Here is a 7,471-nt window from a genome sequence, read left to right on the forward strand (position 1 = left end):
ACTTGTTAAAAAGGACAATATACTGTATATGGAAGGAGAAGTTTTCCCACATAAGGCTTTTATTAACTAGTGTAGCCCGTTACATTAACGGGTTCTAGAATATATGTCTGGCTGTCTTTCTGTCTCCCTGCCCCTGTCTCTTTCTTCTTCTTTCTGTCTCTCTCCCTCCTGCTGTCTATCTTTCTTTCTCTCTCTACCTCCCACTGTCCGTTTTTCTTTCTGTCTTTCTCTCTCCCTGGCCCCCTTTGTCTGAATTTCTTTCTGTCTGTCTCTCTGGACTCCTTTGTCTGTCTTTCTTTCTGTCTGTCTCTCTCTCTCTGGCCTCCTTTGTCTGGCTGTCTTTCTGTCTGTCTCTCTCTCTCTCTAGCCTCCTTTGTCTGGCTGTCTTTCTGTCTGTTTCTCTCTCTAGCCTCCTTTGTCTGGCTGTCTGTCTTTCTTTCTATCTCTCTCCCCGACCGCTGTCTTTAGTTCTCGTGCGCTGCCTGCCTGTCTTTCTGTCTCTCTCCGTGGTCCCCTGCCTTTCTTTGTCTTTCTCCATGGCCCCCTTCTGTCAATCCCCCAAAGCAAACCAAGATTGCTCCCTGCCCCCCCTGCACGCCCCTTCCCCCAAAACAAGTTTGCTCCCTGGCCCCCTTTCCCTCTCCCCCCCCCCCACCATGTGCAGCAGCAGCGTTTCCCTCCCACCCTTCCCTGTGCAGCAGCAGCATTTCCCTCTCCCCACTTCCCTGTGCAGCAGCAGCATTTCCCTCCCCACCCCACTTCTCTGTGCAGCAGCAGCATTCCCTCCCCCTCCATTTCCCTGTGCAGCAGCAGCAGCATTTCCTTCTCCCCACTTCCCTGTGCAGCAGCAGCATACCCTCCCCCTCCATTTTCCTGTGCAGCAGCAGCATTTCCCTCCCCCACCCCACTTCTCTGTGCAGCAGCAGCATTCCCTCCCCCTCCATTTCCCTGTGCAGCAGCAGCAGCATTTCCCTCTCCCCACTTCCCTGTGCTGCAGCAGCATTTCCTTCCCCCTTCCCTGTGCAGCAGCAGCAGCATTTCCCTCCCCCCATTTCCCTGTGCAGCAGCAGCATTCCCTCCCCCTCCATTTCCCTGTGCAGCAGCATTTCCCTCTCCCCACCCCACTTCCCTGTGCAGCAGCGTTTCTGGCCAGCTTCCTTACCCTTGCCAAAGTTATTTTTGAGTTTAAAGCTGCCACCGCGCCTCCTCTCACAATCCGCGCTTGCGTGGGAAGCCTTTTCTCTGACGTGACGTCAGAGAGGCTTCTGACACAGATGCGGCAACTGAGAGGATTCGCCGCTTTGAACTTAAAAATAACTTCAGCAAGGGTAAGGGAACTGGCCGGGCCGCAGAACAGTTCCTGGGGGGCCATGAATTTGACACCGCTGTTAGATGGAGTGAGGGGGGAGTCGTCGGCGTTTTCCCTACCTCCATGTTCGAAAATGGAATTCGGCACAGACCCAGGGAACACGCTGTCCTAAGTGCGCATGCGCCCTTAGGGTTTTATTATAGAGGATAATACGTATATCCTTCTCTATCTTTACATCCAACCCATACCTCCCTTTCCAGGTATAAAGAGGGGCATAATCAAAACATACATCTAAGTTTGTTTTGGGCATATGGCGATAGACACCCAAAGTCGGCAGTGGGAAAGTGCCCATTTTCGAAAAATATGCCTAGTGGAACCTTGGTTTGCGAGCATAATTCGTTCCAGAAGCATGCTTGTAAACCAAAGTGCTCGTATATCAAAGCTATATTCCCCATAGAAAGTAAGGGAAACTCGCATGATTCCTTCCACATCCTAAAAAGACCCCCCCCCCCCCCAAGGCCACTGGTGCGCTTCTACCCCCCACCCCACCCCAAAAATACCCCCACCCCCGAGGCCACCGGTGTGTTTCCACCCTACCCCTGGGAACCGGTTTCGCCCACCCCACCCCTGAGAACTGGCATCGCCTCCGTAAACCGGCATCGTCCGCCCACCCACCCAAACTCTTACCGGGATCGGGCACCGGCACGCATCAACCCACAGGACATGCCGGTGCCAAAAGAGCCTGCCGCTTGCCACTGATTCTGCTGGGCCTTGAGCATCTGCACATGCTCAAGGCCTTCTGGCTCCCACTCGCTACGAGGTTTGACTGTATATATATATATATATATATTTTTTTTTTTTTTTTTTTTTTTTTTTAATCGTCTATCTGAATGTCCAGGCTATTGTTTCTCCAGACTGCCAGGACCAAAATTTAATTCAAGTCCCAAACACCCAGAACAAGACTATTTGGACGCGGGAGGGGCCAATCTTGTAATGGACTAGCGATCCAGACATGGCAACAGAGCAGTGGAGCACCTTACAGGGCACTGTTGTGAACTTCACAAAAAGGATGCCAGATAAACATCTCATCAGAACTCCCTTATAGATTATGGTGAGGTGCCCACCTGTCTACAACCCCAATAACCCTTATGGTTGCAGGTGGCACTTATATGGCAATAGAGTAGGTTTTGGGGGTGCGGTGTGTGCATTTGTTCCACCATAAATGTAGTGGTTAGAGTGGCTTATGGGCCTGGGTCCTCCTCTCTAGGGTTCACTACCCCACCCCCCAGGCTATTTAAGACACTTGTATACAGCTTTCCTATACCAGGTGCTCTGGAGACAGGTATGTACTTTGTTATTCTGATCTTTGTCGGGGTGTGAAGGGGTCTGCGAATACTGGGGGAGTGTGTGGGGGTCTTTACTTTGTCTCTGCAATGGTTATTTAGTCACTTTGGATGCCTTTTTGGCACTTACAACCTATTTTTACATCATCTAACTCATAACATTTAAGTTTCATCCAGGATGTCTAGTAAAACATTCAGTTATCCCTGCAGGATAACTAAGTCTAGGTCGGCCCCCATCCCGCCCACATACTGGCTTAGCCACTCCTCAAGATACGTCCCTTTCAGCTCTGGGTGCACAGAGGCATAAAAAAGTCCCGTGGCACATCCAGAAACTTGGTTGATCGGCACTTGGACAACCTGTTTTTTAGGTCATCCACGTGCCGACTTGGGCGGGTTTTTAGACATGTTGTCCCATAGTCAAATTGTGTGGTTCTTGCATGGCAAGCATATTAAAGCTTAGATAGAATATGACAGTTATGAAGAATTAATTATTGCTTTCACATCTGAAAATAAAGTGGGTTTTTTTGTTGCTTTTGTCTGCAATTACAAAGATTTTGACTTCCATTAAATTTCGCTGTCTGCGCTCAGGCTTTGATTAAAAAAAGGAGGGGGGATTTCTTCCATGATGATACCAACATCATCTGTAACCGAATCCACCCTATATTTTATTTTTTCTATTCTGCAGTAAGCATCCTGTGTACTTCAGAGAGAAATTGCTAGCTGCCATCCTTTTCTGTCTTACCCCTACGAATCTAAGATACTTCATTTCGCAAACAACCAGTGGCATAGTAATGGGGGAGGGGCCGTTCGCCCCAGGCACAGTCCCTAAGGGCGTGGCATCCCTCTTCTTCTCTACCCTCCCCCCCCCGCTCCTTTCTTTACCGTGCACACATGCGCCCCTTGCCTTCCTTTGTACCCTTTTTACTTTGCTGGTGTGTGGTTGCTACCCGCATCTGCATTGGCGCTCTCTCTGACATTACTTCCGGGACCCGCGCATAAGAAGCTCCAGCTCATGCTGGAGAAGTTAAAAAGGTACAGGGAAGGGGAGTGCATGCACTGCAGGGGGGGTGGGGAAGAGGGCGGGGAAGGGGCACCACCGCCCCGTGCGCCACTCATCCTTACTACGCCCCTGCAAACAACTACCAGTTGATATCCTGCACAGAAAAAAAGTAAGCGAGTGATACATTTCTCAAAAAAGCAAAGCTGGATTTCAGAGAAGAGGGCGGGGAAGGGGCGCCACCGCCCTGGGTGCCTCTCACCCGCGCTACGCCACTGCGCACATGCAACCATTTAAGTTTGTTTTATTTCTTTAATACCATCCATTTTCTAAATTAGAATGCCAGTAGAATTCCAAACAGTACCGTTAACCAGTTAATATAATGTGAAATCCTTTTCTCCACCTGTTGACACCGTGTGCATACATTAAGAATTGAAAGAAAGCATACTCATTAGCCTTGGCTAGTAGTAATCAGAGGGAGGCTGCCAGAGTTCATTTTACCCTGATAGCCAATATTCTATACGGTAGCAGCTCCTTCTGAGATTCAAAGAACCAGGCCCACGATGGCCATGCTTTGGAGTGATATTTCAGCGATGGATGATTCCAGTGATCAGTGCTGCCCCCTCAGGGATATTTAACTGAAGCTCAATTGTTATCACACAGATCTAATGAACATTATAGTTCAATCATATAACATGTTGCAGTCAATAATCACATTTTACTGGCCTGTCCCTTCCCCACACACATTTTTATTGTAAATCGCATAGATTTTAAACTTTGTTCTTATATTTGTGGTATATCAAATAAACTGAAGTGAACATTAAAAGCATGCCTGATGTTTCAGCACTCCTACATGCTTGGGGGGGACAAATATTTTACATATGATTTGCACTTCATGTGGATAATGACTTACTGACAGAAAAGGGAACCATCACATGAACCATGGAAGAGGAAGCATAATCAAAATACTGTACAACAAAAATTTAAATAGAGAACTAAACTACAATCTGTACTGTGGCCTTCACTAATTTTTAAGTTGGGGCTGATTCAAGTACAAAAATGCTGAAGGAAAGCTGACAAATATCTTCCTACTTGGGGCTATGCCACCAACAAAGTTTCTTGCCTTCCATCCCTACCAGAATATTTGGCCTCAGTCACACATGCAGAAAACAGAAAAAAATAGCCCTTTTCAAATACAGACCCACAATCTAAAAGTACTAATGTACACAAATGAAACCCTAAGATGCTAGACTGCACACAGTACAAACCAAGAGAAATAGAAAGAAATACATTTCTTCCTGAACAGTTCAAAATATAAAGACAACAGATGGAAATTTTCAAAACTAACATATTTCAATCACTAAATTGAAAATAAAAACATTTTAATCCTACCCTTGTCTGGTGATTTTATTTTTCTGATAATCTTGTTCCCTCTATTTATGTTCTTAACTGATTCATTTTCTGTTTCTTTCCTTTCCTTCTTTACTCTTTGCACTACATCCATCTTTGGCACTGATTTTTCATATTCAGCTTTCTTCCATTTTTCTGCCTCCATCTCAAATCTATCTACCTTTCTCTCTCTTCCCTTCCCCTCCATCCATGTGCACCATTTCTGCCCTATCTTGGCTTTTCCTCTCCTCCATCCATGTACACCACATCCTCCCTTTCTCTTGCCTTCCCCTCCATGTGCACCATTTCCTTCCCCTTCCCTCCATTCATAAGTCCCCCCAATTCCTCTCCTCCCATCCTTTTTCCCTGATTTTCCTACCCACCAAATGCCCTCCCATCCAGCATTTCTCTCTTCTTCCTCCTTCCCTCCCTCCCCACTACCTCCAGGTCCACCCCTCACCTCCTCCCCCTTTGGTACACCACTGCCCGAAGAAAGGAGATTTTGGTCTCCAAAAGTTAGTAAAAAAATGTATTAAAATTAGTCCAATAAAAAGATTACCTTATTTCAATTTTCTATTTATAAATATTTAACAATACAGCCTACAGTACTACTTTTTTCTAAAGCAACAGAAAAAATCTTTTTTCAACCTTTTGTCGTCATCTCTGGTTTCTGCTTTCCTCATTTTCTCTTCACTCTCCATTCTATCCAGCATCCACCCTCTTTCTCTGTCCCTTCCATTTTTCTCTTTCTACTTCCACTCCTTCCCCCTTGATCTTGCATCTCTCCCTTCTCCTTTCCACCCCAACTCACCCCATGGTCTGGCATATGCTTCCTTTCCCCCATGCCTTGGAATCTCTTTCCTCTCCTCCTTCCATCTCTCTCCCTCCATGCTCTGGTAACTCCCCTATTTCCTTTCACTCCCTCTTTTCTCCCTGGTCTGGCATCTCTGTCCCCTTCCCTCCCCCCCCCCAATGGCCTGGCATCTCTTCCTCTCCCTCCATGGTCTGACATCTCCTTTCCTTCCTTTATTTTCCTCCCTCCCTCCCTCCCTGCCCTATGGTCTGGCATCTCCCTTTTATCTCCTCTCCTCTGGTCTTTCTTCCCACTCCCTCCCCCAATTGAATACAACATTTCTCTCCCTCTCTTTGTCACCCTCCAGTCAGCAGCGCAACGTTCACAATTCACTGCTCTTGCCAGCATCAGGCCTTCCTTTTTGCCAGGTCCTGTCATTGCGGAAACAGGAAGTAGGTGGGACCCGGCAGAGAGGAAGGCCCGACGCTGGCAAGAGCAGCAAATTGTGAATGCTGCTGCCGGAAAAAGTTATTGACACCAGCGCCGGCTCTCGGAGAAGTCATCGGAGCACCCCCTTATGGGCTGCACCTGGGATAGACCCCACATCCCCCCTTGGTATGCCACTGTCCCTCCCTTCATGTTAAAAATCAGCTGCTCCAGGGGTCCCCCATGGACCAGAATGTTCTTTCCTTCTCCCCACCTAGTTCCAAAGACCCCTCACCTGTAAAAAATGCAAGGAGGTCACTGGCATGTCAGTGATTCTCTAACACTGTCTACAGCTTCCTCAGTGCTGTTCCTCTGCCACAGTGTGCTCAAGTGGAAACAGGAAGTTGCATCAGAGGGGGGCGGCTACCAATAACCTTTAAGATCCAACACAAAATCTTTACTCTGGTTCACAAAATAAGGATTTCACTCAGGGATTCCATCCTGTCTCTCTTCCCTTTATTGTCCCTTATATCACTCCCCGTGTTCCTTGCTCTGTGTTTAGCCACCAATTATTTATTTGTTTTCATAATGCAGATCACAATAGAACATGCATAAAACTATAAAATAAACAATACAACATGAATTAATTCATTCTGTAATTGCAATTGAAATATATATATATATATAAAACCTAATTTTTGAAAAGTTCACTATGAAGAAACAAGAAAATGTGCTTTTTCTTTAGCAGACCCCATAGAATGGAATGCATTGCCAATTTATATTAAATTACAAACTGAGCTAGAGAATTTAAAAAATCTTTGAAAGGAAATCTATTTGTTCAAGTTTTCGGAAACTGAATCTGTTAGAGTGACTGAGTGTGTTTTAAGTCTATTTGCTCTGAACAAATAGATTTCCTTTCAAAGATTTTTAAAATTCTCTAGCTCAGTTTGTAATTTAATATAAATTGGCAATGCATTCCATTCTATGGGGTCTGCTAAAGAAAAAGCACATTTTCTTGTTTCTTCATTGTGAACCTTTCAAAAATTAGGTAATTCCAACAAGCCTAATCCCTCTGCTTTCAGGAGACCTTACTGAATGATAAGTCTTCTAAACGGATGCCAAATAAAAAAAGACTAACAAAAATTGGATCAGTTCCTAAGTTATCCAACCCACAAAAATGTCGTCAATCAAAGAGAAAAAGATGGTATAAAGGA

This window comes from Geotrypetes seraphini, chromosome 3, assembly GCF_902459505.1.
Source record: "Geotrypetes seraphini chromosome 3, aGeoSer1.1, whole genome shotgun sequence".
Taxonomy (NCBI): Eukaryota; Metazoa; Chordata; class Amphibia; order Gymnophiona; family Dermophiidae; genus Geotrypetes; species Geotrypetes seraphini.